Below are 23,401 nucleotides of genomic sequence, written 5' to 3' on the forward strand. Positions count from 1 at the left end.
TTGTTATATTATTTGCACTTCTAAACATGAGAAAATCAGAAGCAATGTCACATTGAAGAGATGGATCCACCCATGTCCTTTCTTCCTCCTGCTCAATGGGTATTCAGAATTGGGGGAGGCTTAGATTGTTCAACTCACCTAAATGCCAAATGCTACTCACACAGATGTTAAAATTTCAGTCAGGATTGGCCCTTGCAGGTCACTACCACATTGATTTACAGAATCACCAAATGGTTGAGGTTGGGAGGGATGTCTGGAGGTCAACTGGGCCAACCCTCCTGCTCAAGCTTGAAAGTGACCAAAACAGTCAAATCATTGTTTGAAAATCTGGAAATCTTACGAATTCCAGCTAACACTAATTACTGTTAGAAACCAGGTGAAAATAACCCATATGCAACCAGAGATTTAAGAGAAGCTCAAACCCTGTATATTTCCTTATAATACCTGTGGTTGTAACAACAGATGAAAATTTTCCATGTTTTCACACCCTCCAAGCCTTAGAAGTATATGTGTGTGTGCACACAAATCCATACAGCAGTTCCTTGAGACCATTTTTGGTCTCAGGGATGTGAATACGAATGAGACCCAGCTTTGACCATCCATGTATGTTCTTACCTATGCCCCATATGTTCAGCTGTCATGTTGCCTACGGCACAGTCTGACATGCAAGGATGAGAGATAGAAGGAGAATGCTTTGAAGCTACTCTGTCAATGTTTGAGAGTGAAAGATTATCCAACTGTTCTCAATAGTGCAACCAGCTGCAATGTATTCTCACTTAGACATTCTTGAAAGCAAAGGGGTCTGGTCATCTGGAAAGGTGAAATACCCCATCATTTTACTCCTTCAATGAGGGGACACTGAGACTGTGATTGATATTAAAAGAGTCCTAAACGAAAAGTCCCAGATGATCTTTGAGGTCCCTTTTTCCCCAGCTTTGTTGACCAAAAAATGTAGGTGTTTTATAACCCCTAAGCAAGTTATTCATGTTTCAGGGCGGTAGCAAGAGTGCTATGGTTTGGCAGAAAATGTGAAGTTTAAGTAGTAATGTATATTTTGTTCTGAAATTTACCTTGTAAACTTTTCATAAGAAATAGGTAGTTTTACAAATTGGATATGGCGTTCATCTCCAGCCTTTTAGGAGTAAAATGAACAGACCAGAGTGGGCTGTTTGCCAAAGAAAAAATTATTTGGGATACTGTCACCTCAGAAAAAAATTACAGTAATATGGCAAAATTTTCTCTCTCTCTGGGTTTTTTGTCAAGGTCAAAGTCATTTACACAATATGTCTGGGATTAAAAAACATGATTTTAATACGGAAATGGAAGTGACCGACAGTGATGATTCAGAGTGATGGATCCCTCACCCAAATGACATCTCCAGACTCATAACTCGTCCTTTCTCTTCCAGTGCTCTTTCAAGCACTTCCTGAGCATACGCTACTTCCTTGAGCTGTCTCAATTTTTAATCTCCCCCGCCTTTGCTTTCTTCATATCCTGCCTCAGTCTCCTTTCATCTGTTCAACTCTTTGGCTCAAGATCTATACTAAATACATGATAAAAACCCCCAAACAGAATATATAAGAGAGCAGACACTGACTGCAAGCATAGAGCTAATGTGAAGTGTGTGATACAAAGATGTGACCCTAGGAAATAATGTTGTGTAACCCTTGGTCTCTCCTTTGCTATTCCAGTCATGCTTGTTTCTGTCTTAGATGTTAGATCATGAGGTGGGGAGGCATTTTAGCTATTGTTTTCAGTCTTTCTGAGCTCATATTTACAGTGATAATAATGTATCATTGCTCTTTCTGACACAAATATTCCATTCTGACAAAAGTGTCTCTCCACAGAGCAATAGCATAAGCCTGAGGCCCTGTAAAACAGCTTTGCAGGGAAAGAGAAACCAGTGACACAATGTCTGGGTATATTCTAAGTATAAATTGTTTTGTTTACATATATAAACCAGGCTTGGAAGTGGTAAAACAGCACTTTGGGCAATTATTCTTTAAGGAATATTTACTTAAATCCCATGCTTCGTTGCTGGAGAATAATTATCTCAATTACAAATATTTAATCAGAGAAGAAAAGACATAAAGAATACCAGGGTCTTCTACCTTTTTCCAGACCCTTATTTTAAAAAAGCAACATTATGTGTCTTAAATGGAAATTTTGCATATGTGCTAGAAACTTGCCAAGTTAAATGTAAAGGTAGCACCTAGAAACACTTGCCATAATAATATTCTCTTCTTTAGTCAATACTAGAGGGCATTTCTTGCTTGTCATTACTTCAAACTACTGGACTTTGACCCTCCTTTGAAGTCTGAGGCATATGCTGAAAATTAAGCAAGTTCTTAAGTGTTTAGAGGATTGGTTTCACTTAGAAATAGTACATTTAACTTCCAGCGCTAATTCTAAACTTCTGCCTTCAGCAAACTGTGTCACATTAAGTGTACCCATGCTGTAATGCCATGACTTGTTACAGTCAGTTATATTCTCTGCTTTATCTGAGGTTGTACCCAAAGTGATTTATGATAAAAGCACATGGTTGTGCAAAGCCATGGTACAAAAGATGGTGCCACCTTGATCTGCCAGCTGCCAAGCTTTTAGAGAAGCATGGAGACCAGAGTGTAAAGTGAAATACAGATCTGATCTCAGGATAAATGTGTGTGACTAGCCAAGAACTAATATGTGCAGATTAAAACAGATTTCTTAGAAGTAACTGGCAGGAATCAAGATTTGTGATCAGAATTCTTGGCAGAATTGACAATCACAGCCCAAACACAGTGTGGTGAAGTTTGTGATAATTTAACAACTCATTGTTTCAGAGTTTCTTTGGCAGAGGCCTTGGGTGGCATGGTTTAGTGTGGGGTGTCCCTGCCCATGGTAGGGGGGTTGGAACTAGATGATCTTAAGGTCCTTTCCAACCCTAATTATTCTATGATTCTATGATTCTCTATCCCCTAAATGACCCAGCCCTGGAAGATCTCACATCAGGATTTTGCAGGAGGGTTTCTTTACCTATGGAGACAGATGGGGACCCTGCTTCCTTACTCTAATGGGTTTCTGCTGAGCTGAGATCCTGCTTATCTATGGAAATAATTGAGGGTATGGGGTAGAGGAGGAAGCAGCCAACAGTTTGCACTGATTACCCGCATAAATTTTCCCAGGAATGAACAGAAAGGATGCGTGATGTCTTTTTGGATAAATATTTTTACCTTTTCCATTGCCCCCTTTAATATCACCCCCATCCCTGTGGTACAGAAGATGGATTGAGCCTTAACAGAGGGACTTCAGTCAAGGTGGTATAAGAGGACTGAAAGGTAACTTGCTCCTTTTGCTCAGAGATTTTTTTCCATGCAAGAGTACAATTGGAAATGGAAGACCTAAACTACAATCTGAAAACTTATTTTACCAGTATGGTTCATCCTCCCCTTCAGATTAAAACAATATTCATACAGATACCTTGCAGTTGTGTTTGGTGGATAGACAGTTTAGTTTTATGGGACACGTGAATTCAGAAGTCTGTTTGTCCACGTATAAGTTGCTGTCCACATAGTATAAACACACAGGACATAATACTCAAATCCTGTTCTCCAGGTTGGTATATTTCATTTTAAAGCAAACTCTTTTCCTCCATGAAGTCACACGCCAGCTGAAGAAGACAGGGGGTCATAAATAAAAAGTTGCATGTCAACATGAGAGGGTGTCCTAAGCAGAAAACAATGATATTGGAGACAACAATTTTTGCAAAAACCTTTTCCTAACGTTAAGCCTCCAATTATCCAGCTGACTTAATGGGATTGCTGTCATAACTGATGTCAGGCATTGCTTCGTTATTTTCATGGTCATCACTCAGAATAAATAAGGCAGTTCTCAGTTGCCTTAAAAAAATACATTGTTTCCTTAATGAAACACTGCTTTTCATTAGAAAATTCCTGCTCTTTTGCTGTGTTAGGTTTTCAAGAAAAAAAGATCAACAAAAGTTTTTATTCCCTAGAAAAACCTCTGTTAGCCTCAAGCCTTGAGTAGCTCTCCTGAGTGTAGAGAAGAAATATCTGCTTTTGGAGACAACATGCACAAAGGAGCAAAGTGATTGGTGTCAGTCCTGGAGGCCTTCCATTCCTTGTCCTCAGAAACCTGTGCCTCTCATAGAGCTGGCCATATGGGCTTCTGTCCAGAGCCACATTTAAGGCGCCTAAATTTATAACAGGTTGTCCTACCCGCTGCAGCACTGCATCTCCTCCTCATGGGCAGGTTACAGCAAAAGCATCAGAAGGTACGAGAGTTGTTCCAGAGCCAGCCATTTCATGAGTTTTGGCAAGCTGAATGGTTCCAGTGAAATATTGAAGTTGAATATTGTATATTGTCTTAATTATCTTAAGTAATACACGCTGCTCAAAATAAAGAAGATCTGGCATTGGGATTGTATTAGCTTTCTATTGATATTCATAGTTATTCAGTTAATGGGTAAATTTTTCTGTGTAAATGTAGGCCCCTCCTCTAATCAGGGAAATCAGCAATGCATTTCCCCAGAGTTCACTGTGCTATAGAGGACTGTTAATGACTTCTGCTGAAGGCTGTGAAATGAAAGATGTCTCACACAATAAAATCTCCTCTGGTTCTATTTGCATTGAAGATATGTTTTTTTCAGCACTGCAATACCCCAGCTAGGCTTCATTTCAGATGGATTTTTTGTTTTGTAACCACATCAGAAAAAAATTGATTCCTGTCAGAATCAAAACATCTTTTGGTTTCGCACAGAGTAACAATGAACTGTGAATGTTAAAAATAAATTATGAGCCAAATAGAAATATTTTGCTCTACCTACGTCCTAATTGCTTTTCATTTTTTTTTTTTTTGTTTTAGGTCTATTTGAAAGCCAATAGAAAGCCACTTAAATTAAAAGATAATCCTCAGAAACTAAGAGAAAAATGTCATTTTTAAGTTAATGTCTCTATATTTCTCATTCTTCCATCCCCCTTATTTTCTTGCCTGAAATGAGTTTCAAAGTTTAGCTGTTTTATTTTTTTAATTAAGTGTTAATTTTTACTTCTTTTCTCGCTCCAAAATTCCACTTTTGGGAGGATATTATTTGCTGGCAATCTCCTTGTCAGCTCTCAATAGAGTATGACATATAAAAAGTGGGAAAAGCACTCTGAAAATGATAGGTTTCATATGAGTAGCAAGAATAACCCAAATGTGGTTTTGTGAACTGGGCACTCTATATTGTGAGTCGTAGGTGAATGATAATTTTATAAAGTAACCTAAAACCTAAAATCAAGGAGGAAATTAGGAGATTTAGAAGGCCTTCCACCTCTGACTGAACAGTCAAGTACTAGGACCTGACAGGTACGATAAAGAGCTTAGATGTTCTTCTGATATTGTTCTTAGCCATAAGCCCCCAGGCTTTGTTCTACATGCTTAGTTAAACTGTTTTTATCTTACATAAATCCTGGTAAGCTACTTTAAGATCCATCAGACTACCTCAATTGCCATTTAAGTGTTTTTTTCTGCGCTAACTGCTTCTTGTTAAATAGTTTGACATTTATGTGTCTAGACTTGGGTTGTTTTGATATTGATTTTGGGCAGAATGATAATGGAGCATAGTGGCAATATTACTTTTGCTGTCATACCTAGTAGCAATATATCTCTTTGAACTTCTTACATTGGGAGCAAAATCTACACATATGTAGGTCTAAATTTAGCCAGTTCTTCAAAGCTGGAGTTCTGCTTTGCTTTTTTTTCTGCTATAACTAACATTTCCTTCCTTAAAGTGCCAAGAATCTTTATTTTGAGGGGAATGTGTCAAAATGAGGAGCTTCCAGCTCAGTGTCTGCACAGGAAAGATGATTGTGGTATCAGCTAACTCCCTCGCTGCCTCACTCCCTTTCTCCCTCCCTCACTAATGACCTTACTGTGGGTATAGAAAGCTGCTTTCTGTAGATGCTTAAAGTATCCATAATAAGCCAATCACTTTTAAGATAGTTACTGCTGTCTGCTAAATGAGATGAACTTTAGCTTGTCTTTTTTTTTTTTTCCCATGTCTTTTGCTGTTTGCCTACCTCAGATTAAAATACTGGAATGAGTCTCATTTGTCTGACCATGATTTAAATAGAGTCATATAATGTACAACTCAGACAAAGATTTTTAGGCAGAAATTAATGAGTAAGTCAACAATTTCTAGACAAAACATGAGGTGGGAAATTTTTTTTTGCTATGAGATACACAGACCAGTAAAGGAAAAGTCAACCATTAGCATTTTAGGACCAAAATAACTTTACTCTTGAGGCATTCACATTAAATATTGTACTAATTTTGTATGCTAAAATCTTCTGAGCAAAGCTGATGACAAGTGTTGACCTTCAAAACTGCCTGGGTATTCACCTCAGCATTAGATTTAAGCCTTTGATAATGCAAGGATCTGGAAGTCATCTTTTGAAAGTGGAAAGAAAGAGATTTCACCTGGAAACAACTGGGACTTTTTAATGCCTTTTCTTTCTCTGCCTCTTCCACCAGTGTACAAGCGCTTTTGTTCCTCTGTCCTTCTCACCTTCCTTCCCAACCCTACTGATAACAGGGGCAGTGGAAGCAGGTGGGGATGGCAGCTCATCTGCACGCCTACAGACAAGACTTCCAATATCCTCAGTTGCGACTTGATACAGCTTTGACTTCCTGCCAATAAGTAGACACATCCAGTTTCAAAAAGGGTATTTCTGGTCTAAGCCAATGTATCCTGAACAGATCAGCAATTAAATCCATCAATATTAAATACATAAGTTGAGAACATGTAAGATAATAGTTTCATGTAATTTCCTGAAAGTGAAAAAAATCAAATGTAATCTGCCTTTTTCTGTGTACCTCCATTCACATTATCATTCTGAATAGTTTGTACTCTGTTTCAACAATAAAAATAATATTAACTGAGAAACATCTCTGGCCAAGATTATTATTCTTCTGTTTCAGCACCTGTGTATTTAGAGCTTTTTATCCTAAGGAAATGAAAATACTGGCTGATAGATGAGGTCTGGCCAACCTTGATGCATTAATATATGACACTTCGTATCCATGGGCTTGAGGTTGCTGCCTCACAGTGAGATAGGCAGGAGGGAAATGGCCCCATGAAGCATCTCCTGTATGAAGACAGGCTGGAAAATGTTGGGGCTGTTCAGCCTGGAGGAGAAAAGGCTGCGTGGAGACCTCGTAGCAGCCTTCCAGTATCTGAAGGGGGCCTACATGGATGCTGGGGAGGGACTCTTCATTGGAGACTGTAGTGACAGGACAAGGGGTAATGGGTTCAGACTTAAATAGGGGAAGTTCAGGTTGAATATAAGGACAAGTTTTTTACTGTGAGGATCGTGAGGCACTGGAACAGGTTGCCCAAAGAAGTGGTAAATGCTCCATCTCTGGCAGCGTTCAAGGTCAGGTTGGACAGAGCCTTGGGTGACATGGTCTAGTGTGAGGTGCCCCTGTCCATGGCAGGGGTGTTGGAACTAGATGATCTTGAGGTCCTTTCCAAACCAAACCATTCTATGATTCCACGATTCTGCTCTTTCAGGCATTTGTCTGCAGCATTTGTGTCAGTGGAGATGGGACATCTTCCACATGTATGGTGAGCAAATGTGAACATTTCTCAATGACTTTTCAGCCTGTTTGAATAACTGTCAGGCTCCATACCTGAAGTTGTACAGTTATATTGGCAAAGGACAAAACCCAAATATTAAAAAGCAGACTAGAGTAAAAGGGATCTAGTCCTTTAGTGATGTAATTAAACAACTTTGAATCAGTATGAGCTCTTGGGCAACATAAACCCATGTCTCTTTGGAGTCTAACACGTAGATTTTTTTATTGCACAGATAATGCTCTGTTACTGAGGAGTAGTAGATGAATAAGTTTTATCGTTATCCCTAATTCTAGGTAAAGACTTAGAGTGGCTGCTGGTTGTAATAATTGTGATATTTTATACAGTTGCGTGACTAATTTGACCTCAAATTGTTTTAGTTGAAGTAGTTTTGTTTTCATTGCATTAAGTATTTTTTTTTTTTTCTATTTAGTTCCTTAATGTTGTTAACAAAATAGATACAAATGGAAACCTTCATGGACCACATGTTTCTTTCCCAGACTGCAAAGACTGCAGGGTACATTACAGACAACTTAATAAGCCTAATAACACAGTGGTGGTCCACAGAACCTGCCCATTTTAGTTCTCATAAAGACCTATTAAAAGGCTTAGTCACATAGACTTCACTGAAAAGCTCATGCTTGTACTTGTAGTCCATAAAATTGCTAAAATATTTTGGAACCTTTGAAGCTGGGTTGTAAACAGTTGTGAAAGCAGCTGAATATAGAAACTAGAACAAAGTAAGTAATTTACAATGAGTCAGTCTGCCATTTTGTGGCTGAAAATACAGCTGTAGCACAACCTGTGTGCTTGCTGCAGTATCTAAAGGTCATCTTACACTTTTCTGTGTAGGAAGTGACATGGTATTCAAGCACTCACACACTGCCTACTACTTTGGTGGAGCTTGCAGTATAAAGCTGTGATGAGTGTGGTAGCAAGAAAGAGTAGAGCAGTGAAGAATGGCATGTTTCTGAACAGCTCATGTGGTGGTTACATGGAGAACTGGGGGTTCTTAGGCTCTAGGCCTATCCTGCTGTCAGGACATCGTGTAGGCTCTTGGACTGCCCACTGTTACACAGCCAGTATGTTATGTGGCACTGTCAGCACACCCAACGGTCATGGGCTATCCCTGCCTTCGAGGTGTCTGTCCACCGTCTGCTCCGGTGGGCAACAGGAAGAGCTTGGGATCTTGCAGGTGCTATAGCCTGGGATCAGCTGAGATCTTGAAGTCTGGAAAGGCAATGACAGCTTTAGGGGGACAGCTTTGAGAGTGGGATACTGGACAGAGGAGGAAGGAAATAAGGCAGGCAGAATCCAGACATAGAAGCTCAGGGGTACATAGGTAAAGGACCAGTACACAGAAATGCAACATGAAGGTGATACCTACTGTAAAATACTAATGAAAAAGGCAAAGGAAGGTAGAAGTGGTCGACTAGATGTCAGAAAAAAAAAAAAAGAGTGAGGAGGAACATGCATGATAGAGAAGACCAAATAAAAATTGTATTGATCAAATCAGTGCTAGCCAGAGTGATCAAAGGCTGTGGCAATAGGGCCTTGCCTAGAATGTACCAAGCTGGTTTTAAGAATGGCTGTTTGTCTTCAAAGCAGAGTTTGGATTCTAGCTGCCTTTGATGTCTGAATGATCATGCACAGTCTAACTGAGCCTCAGGAACGTGCCAGGGAGATTTTACAACCCAGATATTGGACAGCCATTCCTGCTTTCTAATGTGATAGCGATAAACAAGTATCAAGTGTGGGAATAATTATATAATAATAAAAAGGAGATGAAGAATACGGTGCATGTACTCCTCTCCCATCCAAAAATTTAAATTCTCTTTGTTGGAAAGCAGACTTTTTCCAGCAGACTGCAATGATAAATAGCAATGGGTGTAGTTAAGATAAAAATAGCTATAAGAACAGCAGTTCTGGTTCTTTGTAGTCCAGTTGGAAACCATTTTAATTTGAAAACTGGACACATGACAATGGCAAAACACACTAACTTGATAACTCACAGGCTCTACAGGTGGACCAACTATGGAGGTACGAGACCCAATAAAAATAATAGTTGGACAGATATTGAGTCCATAAAATGATGGCAGCTAGGCACACAGTATAATACGATACAGATGTAGGTGTATCGCTCTGAATAGTTTGCACTCTGTTTCAACAATAAAAATGTGTGATGTTTCCAGTACCCGCCACCAGCCATATGAGAGAATAAGTTATCCAGCTGTTTTCAATACAAAACACACCATCCTAAAATCAATTGATATTTCATACTCTTTGTATTCTTCTTTCCTGCACATGCAGGAAGTATTAATGGAGACATGATTGTATGTTACTGTAGTTTAACAAAATGATCAGGAAGACAAGCTATGTTAGCAACATTATTCAGACATTTAATAGCGTTTATCCTTTTAACTTCATTATAGTGCAATGCCCTAAGGCCCAAAGAGAGTTATTTTTAACATGATTTCAGACAGAAAGGAGCAACTTCTCATATGAACATGCACCGGACTCTTTACAGAGATGTATTACCAAGGCTCCAGGGTACAAAAATAAGGGGCTGCCACTTCTGCCTCCCCTTTGCCCTCACTCTTCCTTGCAACCACTCCATGTGGTCAGTACTCTCCGGTTTCTCCCTAAGGTCAGAAACAAAAGCCTTTGGCCCTGAGGTCTTCACAGCTGTTACCACTCTCCAGATGTCAGCACTTGCCTGTCCCTTGTCCTTACTTCCTCCTCCAAAAAAAGCCTTAAATCTATTTAAGCTTGCATCTTTTCCCATGTCACCCTGCAGAGTGCAGTATGAGGTACTCTGGGAAACTGAGCATATGTATGTGCATGAAAAACAACCTTTTTCTCAGTGAACATCGCCCCCTCCCCTCCTAGAAGAGGAGGAGAGTGGATTACAAGGAAGTAGGAGAGACCTTGTCCCCTCTAGTACACAGCAGAGCCATTGGATGCCATCAAATGCTGCTGTTCCCATTTGTGCCCACATGGCACAAGGTCCCATGTCACCCCCCAGATCACCAGGCCCCCATCACCATTCCTCACTTCAGTGAGAGCAAAGCTTCCAGACAGCACTATTATTGCTGTGGAGCGAGACACCGACGATATTTAAGCATATTTATAGATCTGATTGCATATTGCTTTGCTCTTTTTTTTCCTCTTCTTCCCCTTTACTCATTTAATTTGCTATGCTTTATTTCTGTTTCCTTTACACTTCATTACCCTTGAGTTTTCTTTTCTTAGCCCCTCAACTCCTGCTATTCTCCTGTTTCCTTTACTTAAATACTCTGTTGCCTCAACCATATTTTTAGTTCCCCGTTCACTTCTCCTCATCCTTAATCTTTTTTAGTTTGTTTGATGCTGAGGTTGGCTGATGACATTTCTGTAATTAGAACTACCACTCCCAGCAGTTACTCTTTTATTGTTGCCTCCTTTCCCACCTCTTAACTTCTGTTTCTCTTGAAACATGAATTCCAATACTGATATATTTATACCTTTTCACCTCTTGAGTGAGATAAAGGAGATACACTTCTCTGCTCTCAAAAGAGACACTGTTTTCTCCTTTGTCTCTATAACAAGATCCACTTTCATTGGATTCTTCTTTAGTTTCAGTGACACAAAGGATGGAGAAGCCTACCTCAGTATTGCCATTTATGGATACTTTTCTTCTTTGTTCTTTCTTCCATGGATCTGTACTGGTTCATCTATGCAAAGATCTTAGCAGTTTTCATGGCAGCAAAACACTGTACATGTTGCTCACAGGCCTGTCTCTCTCCACACTACGGTTCTCCTGTGTGGACATCCATCTGTTTCCCCTATTATACCTTGCTAAATCTGTAATTTTCGTCATTTTTTTTTAAGGGATTGTCATTGTTCCTGGTTTTGTCTGTCTTCTGGCATAGTTCTTCCATGAACTTGACCAGTCTTACATCCAGTGTACCACTTTATAGTTAACTTTCCCTAACATCTAGGTTAACATTAGGTGCAATTGCATGGTCTTCTGCAGCTGTTTTCTAGCATCATTCCTTCCTACTTCAGTGTGATCAATGCTTTTTTTCCTTTTGCCTATTATGAGTAATGACGTCTGTATTCTCCTCAGCTCCTGCTAAAACCCAAACACTTCAAATTCCTCTTGGTTGGAGACCACGCCTAATTCTGGACATGCGATAATTAAGGATGGCTTATGTATAAAAATAGCTATTACACAAGTAAAGCAAACATTACAAAAATGTTAAAAAATCCAAAGTTAATTCTGACTATTCCACAAATACATATATTTTCCCTCAAAATTTGCCTGCTACACGATGTTGTTTTATGTTCATATCAAGAAATCACTTTCAAAGCAAATTGTATATGTGTAAGAACAAAGGATTAACACAGGATGATTCAGCTGATTTACATGCAACTGTAAATAACAGAAGCAACAAATATAGTGGGAAACATATGCCAAGTTGTTAGAATTTTACTGATTAAGTGTCCAAAAAAAGAAGGTGTTTTTTCCTTCCTCTTCTTATCTTCTGTTCTAATTGGGTGGTTACATATCATGACCCTTACAGCCTACACTGCTCATTTTAGTAAGAGCATTGCAGCATGTTGTCCTCAGGCTTCCACTGCACATTTGTTCCCAGCCGAGGCGGGTTGTCATAGGAGGTCCCTGCACACCTCTGTCCCTTCCCTCCCAGCTGAATCAGTGAATACATCACCCACACAGGACAACAGCACAAGGGCTCATAAAAGAAGAGGAAAGTGAAGAGGATGGCTGAGGACCTTGCTGTATAGAACCCCAAGGAAAGGTGCTGCAAAGGGCACCAGAGACCACCACATCACTGTGGTACAGGATAATGCTGAAGAAATGAGAGGCTGAAATGTAACTCATGAGTGGGAAATAGCAGATGTTCTTCCTCAAGGGCATAAGCAGAACTATAATTACAGAAAGCAATGACATCAAGCAGAAGAGCATTAGTTATGTAGCTGAAAACACCACAAATAAATTGACAAGTATTATTATTTGCCTTTGCATAAAGTAAAGTAAAATGACATCTCCAGAACAAAGAAACGGACATAAGACAGGCAGAAATAGCTAAGAGCATAAAAGGAAAGAACATTTTCTTTAAAGGATACAAAACATCCAATAGCATATCAATAACAAAACTGTATGTGGCATACTTTAGACAGAAGAAAACTTCATACACATTTCATCAAACCCCAGTGAATTAGTCACAGGCTACCAAAATCACATTTTATGTGAAAATAACCACCAGGCCACAGATGTGTCAGTGCAGTCTCACTGCATTCAGTGGGAACATGCCTGCATGAATGGCTACTTGGATGTATTTTTAAAGGATTAATCTCCAAGACTAAAGTAAATTGCACTTTTATTGTATTCAAGCACTTACCCCATCTCAGCTAACGAGGCAAAAATATCTATGATAAATTAACCTAATGTGAAACTGTATAGTTTCATTTTCATAATTCTGAATAACACATTGTTTTCACAAAGAAACTAACTTAAAAAGCACTCTTCCACTGGGACTCATTACATCTATAAACATTTGAAAGTCATTTATTTAATTTCTCATTTCCTTTGTTATCAGAACGCTCTTTTGTTATCAAAATACTGACATGAGACTGAAGTGGTACAATTCAGAGTGAAGCTTTCCTCACCTTTTTAGCCCTACTTCAGACTTGCTGTAGATAGATCAGAAGTGGATGTTAGCTCAAGTGTGCTCAAGGTAATCCCCACTAGATCTATAGTCAAGAAGATGTGTATCCACCCTTTCCTACTCTAAAGCTTATTCAGCAGAAGAAACTGAAATCTTTTATAAATCATCCTCTACAGAACTGTTTAGTAAGTTCCAATCAGTAACGATGGTGATAACCTATCAAACGCAATGGACATTTGTGCCACAGAAGGTATTATCTGAAATTAGCAGAGTTACGTGGGTAAAACTGGACATCAGCACATTCTCACAAAAACTTTGAAGGTGTATAAAACAAAGTGGACTGAGTGAAATGAAAGACCCTATGATGAAATGATGGAAGCACAGGAAATGATGTTAATATTTCTAGGCAAACATATAGTCTTTAAATACCATAAATGTGTAAGCCTATTCTGATACTTTACAGTCACACTTTTTATAGATTTTTTTGACTATACAAAACCAAGTAATGACTCTCTGGTCAGCTAAGTTGTATGAGGGCATTGGAGAAATGTCTTTAAGAGCTGATGAAGGTTGCTACTGTGCTCTATTAACCTTCATATACAAAAACATCCCCCAACAGCCAGAAGAGAAAAACAAACCTGGAGCTGTTGTTTACATTTCATTTCCCTGTCTATCCGCCCTATTTTGATGTGCAATTGACAAGTGCAACCTCCACCCCTCAAAAAATATCCGTATAGAAACAAGAAAAATCTCTAGTTCAATAAAGTATAAAATCGGCAAAGATTATCAAAACAATATCCTAAGGGAGAGAGGAATTTTCACGGGCATTCTGTCAGCTGTCAATCATGCACTTATTATCCTTGCTTGGCCTCTATAATTTGCCCTTTATGTGGGTTAGGAGAGAAACTTTACTCTTTTTACTTCCTTTTTTGGTTTATTTGTGAAATGAAAATTTTGCTATCAGCATCCATCCCTGCACTTACCCATTATTCTTCTTCAGAAAACTCTGTCCATTGACTTCTAAATTCACTTTAAAAATACCTGTTTCTCACTTCCCAGATCAAATATTCAGAGGCAAATGCAGCAGTCAGTCGTATATTGCAAACTGGCTCTACAGTGGAAAGAAAGAGGTTAAGAAGCACACACCCTTTTCTTGAAGAGATTTTACTTTTGATATGTTAAAATGGTCTTTGGAAACAAACCAATAAGGAAATATTTTACAATTATGAAGGTGTATGTGAATGATTCAATTTGTTAAGCTTGGTTTTTATGTGAATGGCAGTCTTGGACAATGCCATCTTCACAATATGAAGACACAAAGGTTTTTCAGGTGGAGGTATTATACTGAACTACATTGGAAATTTATTTGTTTTCTGGCTTTAATGAAACCCTAAAGTTGCTATTTTCCATTCATGAAAGGAAAACTTACAGCAAAGCTTTTGCATAGGCCTAGAGCGTATAGCAAAAATAACGTGGAAACATACTGTAAAAATCTGTTTATAATATATTTGCTGCATTTTAGCCAGAAGCCTCTGCCAAGATTTAATACTTTGTTTTAAAAAAGTGTTTTAAAAGAAAATAGATAAGTAAATTGTAGATTGCTTCTTGGCAAATTACATTCTTAAAAGCAGAGTTGACAAGTTAGGCTGCTTCTAGAGACTTTGCATCCTAGGTTTGGTTGCTATTAAAAAGAATTTAGTAGTTTAATCTTGGTCTTCAGTTGTCAGCATTACAAAGTCATCACGCAGTCCCAAACTACTGCAGTCTGTGGTTAGAAGGAGCACAGAAGTGAAAGTTCAGAGGAGTTATTATTATAGGTCACCGCTGACATGGCAAGTACCGGGGCAAAATTACACACACAAGAGATTGCATAACATCTGCTCACATTTTGTGTTACTCAAATCTGTGTTACTGAATTTGCTCTTTAATGAGCTCTGAAGTCACGCATTAAAAGGGCTAACTGTAGCTTAGGGAAACTGAGAACAAGATGGCTTTCCTTTATTCCACAAAGAACAGAAGTGGCCCAATTTCCTACTTTATGATAACTCATCACAAGTTCTTCTCATGACCATCTCAGTGCTTCTGAGGTCTCCAAAATGTCAGTGTCTATAACTCTTCCAGTGTTCTTAATCCTCCTCACTATCATCTTTCTGCTGTGCTGCTTCCTCCTCTTTTCCTCTCAGTCTGTTTCCATCCTGCAAACTTCCTTCTGCAAATTCTACCCTATCAACCTGCTTCATCTAGCTATTTCAGTGCCTATCTTCCCTATCCCTCAATGTCCATGGTGAACACCTACAGCTTTCCTCCACTTCACATCTGTAATTGCCTAATCCTGTGCTTCCACAGTGCCTACAAATTCCTCTTCTTGTTTACTATGCATGTCTGTTGAGCAGTTGTGACTGACACCTGCTTGGAACCGCTCAAAACTCTGACTGCACTAGTGATTATCAGGCTAGATTGGACAACCAACATAAATTCAATTGAAACAGTATTTAAAAGCTGTTATTATGATATATCTAAAAAAAAAAGAAAAATCAAGACTGTGATGGAGTCATGCCCCTTTGGAGATTAACAACTTGTAGTTGTTATTTATCATCATACATAATTTCAGTCAGGAGTCAGTAGCGGGATGTTTTCTGTAAAATATTATTGGAAACTGAATGTTAATGTGAGCTATGTGTTCTGGAAAACAGTTTGTCTGATATTTGCAAATTACTTCATCAGGCACATCACTTTTCTATGGGTAAGGAATTGCCAGAATTATTGTCAAACATCTAGTTTGCCAAAGGCAGAGTAGTGATTTCCAAAACATTGAGAAAGGATAACTAGCCTGGAAGTTCAGAACCATATTGCAGACTGAGGTCCAACAATTTGAGGAAGAAAAACTGAGAAGGGGGAAAGTATGATCATGCATGAGTCCTCCGACAAAGGTAAAGAGGAACAGAAATTTTTACACATCCCAAAGTGAAGGGTCTTTCCTATAAACACCTTCTGAGGTGCACATAACCAAACTTGCTGGTACAAGAGCACCTACACCTATGCAGCGAGGTATGAAAAGAGAGACAGGTCTCCTGGGTTTGATCTTGCAGATAAACATGATTTTGCTTTCTGTCACCTGCATCCTTGTAAACCTTTGTAATGCTATTTTTGTATTTATGTTGTAAATAAATGTTCTTAACTAGTTAACTACACTAACTACATTAGGACATCCCATTAATAATATGGTGTCCCAAAATAACTTTTCAGGGTACTCAAAAGACAGGAAAAGTCATCTCTTCCATAAAGCTGTGGAGCTAGCTTGGAAGTTAGTAGCATTGAGATCAGTATAGAACAAATATGTTCTAGTCAGCAAAGCCAGTGAGAAAAGTTCCTTGGTGTACAGCAGGAGATCCCAAGGGCCTGAAGGGAATTTATGATAAAATTAATAATAACCTCACACACTTTTTTGTTTTTTTTTAATTTTCAAATAAAAATTAGTTCTGGAAATGGGCAAGAATGCGCACAGCCTCACTGCACTTTTTCATAAGCACAAGGTGCTGAGAAGTGCTTATTAAAGCTGCAAATGCTTGAAGCATGCTGGGATATCCTCTGGCAGATGTATGTGTCCCTTATGTCATCTAGCCTTCCGTAGGGTTTTTTTTGTTTACAAGCCATCCATATGGCAGCACCATTAAACATGTCATAAAAAGACTACTCAAGTGGTTGTCTTGTTACTCTAATGAAATTACATGTTTTTTAAAACCTTGCCATTCCAACTGCCATATGTTATGAAAACTCAAGCCTACTGGGATGCCATTTCATGTAAAGTTTAAGTGCCTTGCTGGTGAATATAATTAACCATAATAGCATTTTATTAGCTTTAGTTATGACTGCAACTAAAATAACACTTTGCAAGTCATGCCAGCACACATGAAAGGGAAAGCAAGTACAATGCATCAGCTAGGAAGGAGACAGCTACTCCTAGCAATTGCCCTTCTGTCTGGCCTAGCTAGCAGGGGTAGAGGATAATCCTTAAACATTGCTGCTATAGGGCAAAACCATTGCCATCAGGAGGAGAGCAAGGAAGGGGGTGACTGTTGAGAAGTGCTGAGGGAAGCCAAAAGCCAGACTGAGCTGCAGGAGGAACGTGCTGGAGAACTACATGGGCAGAGAAAGCTGCGTCTGTTCTATGCTAAAAAAGGGTTTCTAGGCCAGTTTTGCAGACTTGGCTTCTTATCACTAGAAGAAGATGCAGTGCTAACAATACATGTTCAGCTGGCACTGGGAGGATGGTGATATCTAGAAGGGTGGCCATGACATGCAGCTGCAAACAGCCTCTCCAAATGGCAGAGGTGGAGCAAGCACTGCTATTAAACCTCCACAGGGTTAGATTTTCCACTACACAACTCCATCTTTGCCTTTTCAAAGTAATCTGATCATCATGATACATCTGATCTCCGGCATCCAACTCAGAAATAAGGGATGATAATACTCACTGAGGGGAAAAGCATAGGAAAAAGTGGGCAAGATAGAACAAAGAGAGGAAAAGTGGAATGCTTGCACAGGCATAAGCAGCTACACCTGAGAAGTGCAAACATTCAATAAAAGTAGATCTTAAACACTGTGCTACTGCTGACATCAGCAGGTCCTTGCTGAGGTTTCTGAAGATAGTTACATGTTTCGTGATGTAGGAACCTTAAGATTATATGTGGACAGTTTCTTCCTGCCCAGGAAAGAGCTAAAATATCCTGAGATGTATCCCATTACACTGTTCCAAACCCAGGAACACTCTCGAAAAGAGCAGTTTGGCTGTATCTCCCTATTTCCACCTTCCCTTCATTGTGACTTTCCCACCTTCTGCAGTACCCACTGTAATATATTACTATCATCACAGGTCTGTTTCTGCTTAGCTAGTAACTACCAGTGAAAAACAAAAACGACAATAAAAACTGCTTGAAACACTGGAGATAGACTGCACATGGCGAAAGGAAGACAGATTTTGGCTGAAATCATCCCCCACCTGTTTTAAAACACTCTTTTAACAAAATGAATATTTTGATGTAATATAAAGCTACTCGAGGAAAAAATGTCTAACTGCTTTAAATAGGCAAGTTTAGATTTTGCATCATGGGGAGGGGTGCTATGCACCTGAATGAATCTTAACCTCTCTCTATGGTGGTGAAGCATGTAGTGGAAGAACTTGGTGTTACCTTTGATCATGTTAATTATCAGGGTAGGATATTATCTTTATCTATGTTCAAAATAAAGAAATAATAAAGAAAGGTTTAGATATTTTAAAACTTATTTTATATATCATAGCATTGCAATTAGATAAAACCCTGCTACTAAAGTCCTGACAGTTGACAAAAATATTTTAGTTAAAAGGCTATTGACAAAAAAGGCAGCAGGTGAGAGACCACTAGCCACTTGGATAGATGAGTATCTGAGGCATATACCTTGTTATAATTTATTCAGCATTACAGGAGACTTGAGAACTGAACCCAGATATCTTGATTTCCAATCTCTCAGTGGAAAGGTCGGCTTTATTTTGCATCTGTTTATCCCCTTTGGTCAGTTTTCCTGTCATCAGAAAGTTCTGGGAAATAACAGAAATCAGATCTACTTGATGTTGTCCAAGAGCTGCAAGTTTCTACAAAATCGTTGGTTTATTGGCCTTCAAAGAGGATAATTATTGTCTGTCATGTTTTCTATGTGCCAGTATGACTGAAAAGCCACATACACAGCACCGTTTCTCTCCACATCTACCTGTAATATAAAGGGAGATCAGAGCTTCAGTCTCCTCAACCTTTCTTTGCTTTTCCTGCTGCCTCTTCCTGTGACTCATTGGGGAATTTTAAAATGAACCACTCTGTACTGAAATGCAACCCTGCCTGGGCTGGCTGCTATCAGTACATCTCAGGGATGTGCAAAAACTTTGGTAAAGCTATAATTTCAAAGACCTCATCTGATTTGAAGCTTGATGCCATTCAGCTTCCTCACTAATAAATCAAGCAAAAGCTTCCCTGGCTCTCCAGACACCATTCAGCAGCTACTTACCAAAGACAGAGCATCATTTTCAGAATCTGCCACTACAGTGACAGCTTTTTTGGTTGTTCCTTGCCTACTGTGATTATTTGTTCTTTGTGTTAGCTTAACCAGGATCAGCTGATGTGGTGTGGATGTTAATGATTTAATCTTCAAAGACTGGTGACATTTCTTCAGTTTTGAATGATCAAGGGATAAAAAATTCCATCCTGCAAACCTGTAGCTTCTCATCATGTTTGGTTTTTTTTTTTTAAATTCCTTTGCAAATTATCATGAAGAAAAGACTAATAAATTTTAGAAGAGAAGGAGAAAAAGCAATGCTTTGAGATGCTTAGGAACAATTAATTCCATTTGAGAAGCATAAAGACAAACGCATTTCACTATTGCTCTGAAGTAGTGTTGTGCCTTTAAAATCCATAATCTGGGAGATTTAATGTTCCCAAATTCCCTGCTTGCATCTCTTGGAAGCACACAGCGGCAAGACCCTTCAAGTACCATAAACCCTTTCCAGACACTTTGCAGGACATTAGAATGAGGTCCTGCTCTTCTTTCACTCCTCAATCTTTTAACTTGTTTTGGTCATCTTAAAAGTCTGTTTTCTTCCTCCACATTTTCTGTCATGTCCATTGGCAATCTCTCTGTGTCAGAGTCTGACCAACATATCTTAGGCATTGGTCTCATCTGGACTGCAGGCTGACATCCTAACAGATCAAAGCAGACTGTTGACTCATTGATCATAGACGTGTCATAAGTGGAACCCTTGATTTCTATTGATGACTTATTCTTCAGAAGCGGTAATTAACTATACTGGGGAATATTTTTCAACAAGAGGTTTCAATAGACAAGCTACTGAAACTATTTGTTATTTTTTATTACAATATTCATTGTTTATAACATGTGACTGGTTATTCAATCAAATGTCATTATCATAAGTTATTACCTGGATGACAGATACTTTAAATAAAAGAATAAGAAATAAGGAATCTATTGTATAATTTATATATGATTTTTCTATCACATTTCATCAAACACATCCACTTTTCCAAAGTCCTATCTTCTATTCACCTCTCTTAACAACAGATGACACACTGAAGTAAGTGATGTCCACGTCCTTCAAGCAATTGAAAACTATATATGACCTCATGGAGAAATCAGGGCATGCTGGTACTATAATGATATAGTATATGTGTGACTTTAAAATATGATCAATGAGGAAAAGAAGTGTTACGGTAGACATTTAAGTATGCATATTTAATATTTATTTTGACATTACTCAGACATATAATTTTCACTGATAAAGAGAAAAAATGTATATACACATTGCAAAATATTACTCTTCTGTTCTCCCTGTACTTTATGGCTTTTCTTGTTTTCCAAACTGAATCTAATATTTACGTTTATATCTGCCGGTACCTTTAAAAAGTCCTTTTCTCTTCAGGCTTTTTTCTTCCATAAGTAGCTAAATTCATGAAGAACCAGTCACCTATAGCCCTCTAAATTTCAAAATCTTTCCTTTGCTACTCCTGACACTTTTGCTATGAACATTTCTCTCTGCAATACATATTTTTGCTTCTGCACTGGGATTTTTACTTGAAGTTTCTTTAAAGTACATTCTTAAATACACTGAATTTCACACAGGCCATAAGGGGATTTTATCCATCAGTTAAAGATGGTGGTGTTAAGCCCCTAAACATCAAAATATTTGGAATGCCATGCTATGGTTTTGTTGTTTTGGTTTTGGTTTTTTGGTTTGTTTGTTTTTTCTTTTTTCCCAAATACTATTTACACAAAAGCCTGGATTTCAGTTTCTCTCTTCTATATAGAATAGCTGAAAGTAAAGAAGCAAAGAAATGTTCTTACATTAAATAATACAGAAGAATATTCTACAGTAGGATTGCTTTCAATACTGAGTTCATACATAATAGGGCATGTAATCTAATAAATGTTTTGTTTAAGAGAGGATAATGTAAAACAGAAAAAATTTCTTCTGTATATTGTCAAGCATTTAAACTGGATCTCTCCTTGTTATATTAGTCTGTGCATCTACAGCTCATAGAAAACATCTCAATTTTCATGTACTTTCTCTTTTCTTCGTATAGGCTTCCTCCTTCTCCATCCAATCCTCCAGACTTTTTCTCCTCATCTTCAGTCAGTTCTCACCAATTCTCCTTTGCAGCAATCTGCCTGCTTTGGCTTCAACCTGAATGAATAATAAGCTGAAAAACTCTACAAGCCCTGTTTTTCCGGGAATCTTTTCCTGGCTATTCTCCTTCCTATCACATAGTCTTCTCCCTGAAATTTATGAAATACTTTGAATGGCCTTTTGATACTGAGGGTTTAAATCTGAAAATATTTCTGCAGAAGGACAAATCTGCACAAAATGGACTCTGAAATAAAACATGTCAATGTTGCATTTCCTTCCTCTTTCATAGATAATCTTGTTGAAGATATCTATTACATTATACTATATATGGTTATAGACATTGCAGTTTGGACAATTATAAACCTATAACCCCTACAAATTCTATTGAATGCCATATCGTGACCTTCCTGAGCTTGCTCCTTTTTCTTTTTTGCTGTGAATATGAATTGTAGCCACAGACTGTTCTAGAGGCTACAATTCCATTTATATCGAGGTATAAAATCACTTCTCATACTAAACCCACAGTGACAGAACTAAATTATCAAAAAGATTAGCTAGTTAAGGTTTTCTTAATCGTGGAAATACCATTGGATTTTTTAGGGGCAGAAAAGCAGTACTTACTTTGAAGTTAAATGGAAAATAATTGCTACCCTATTTAACCTCATTTGGCAAGAGGTAACAAAAATGCCAAAATAGAGCAAACTGGAATATTTGTAATGTACCTTAAATAAGAGTCGCCATAACGGTATAAGCCAGAGTCAGGATTTTAGTTAATATCTAGTGTTTTTAAAGAAAACCAATGTCCTTTATTAATCTTATGGAAAAAGATACCTTTGCAAGCTTTGCAGTGTCTTCTTGCATAACAATCTCATTGCAAACCTGGAATCTGGTCTAATATAATTAATGCCAGTGGGAAACTCCAGCTACATTTAGTGGGGAGAGGTTCCACCTCTCTAAGATTCCTTTCTGCCTTGTCTGCAAGTTGCCTTCAGCAGGCTATTCATTTGTTTCAGTTTATTCTAAATATCAGCACTTTTTCACACTAGTCTTCGTAATTCTCCTGCAATTCTTAAGCTACACCAGTGAGGTAAGGTTGTAAAGAGTAGATCTCTTACACCATTAATAAGCATATCAAAATGTGTGTTTGCAATTTTTTCAACCATACAAACAGTATACGCTGATAAACAAGGAATGACAGCGAATTTTCAGGCATGGTGACAAATGAAAGGTCAATGTAAATAGATGCTAAAATAAAAGATGTAGGAAGAAAAAGCCTATATGGAAGGGAAGCTTTTTTGGGGGGAGGGAAGCCTGCACGTCTATGGGAATACGATATAATAGGTATCACAGAAACATGGTGGGATGGCTCCTATGACTGGAGTGTTGGAATGGAAGGTTACAGGCTCTTCAGAAAAGACAGGCCTGGCAGATGGAGAGGGGGAGTTGCCATTTATGTTAGGGATAGGCTGGAGAGTATGGAACTCTGTCTGGGGACGGGTGAGCAGTCAATAAAGAATTTGTGAGTCAGGGTTAAAGGGAGAACAGCAAAGAGGGACATTACTGTGGGGATCTGTTACAGACCGCCTCATCAAGAGGACTCTGTGGATGAAGCGCTGTATAGACAGATAGGATCAGCCTCACGCTCACAGGCCCTTGTCCTCATGGGGGACTTCAACCACCCTGACATCTGCTGGAGCAACGGTACGGCCTGACACAAGCAATCCAGGAGGTTCCTCGATTGTGTGGAAGACAACTTCCTTGTGTAAGTAATAGAGGAACTGACAAGGAGAGGTGCCATGCTTGACCTCGTGCTCACCAACATGGAAGGGCTTGCTGGAACTGTGATGCTCCAGGGCATCCTTGGTTGCGGTGACCACGAGATGGTTGAATTCGAGATCTTTGGGACAGTGAGAAGAGTGTGCAGCAAGCTCACTGCCCTGGACTTCA

The sequence above is a fragment of the Psittacula echo genome (assembly GCF_963264785.1).
Source record: "Psittacula echo genome assembly, chromosome: 1".
NCBI lineage: Eukaryota > Metazoa > Chordata > Aves > Psittaciformes > Psittacidae > Psittacula > Psittacula echo.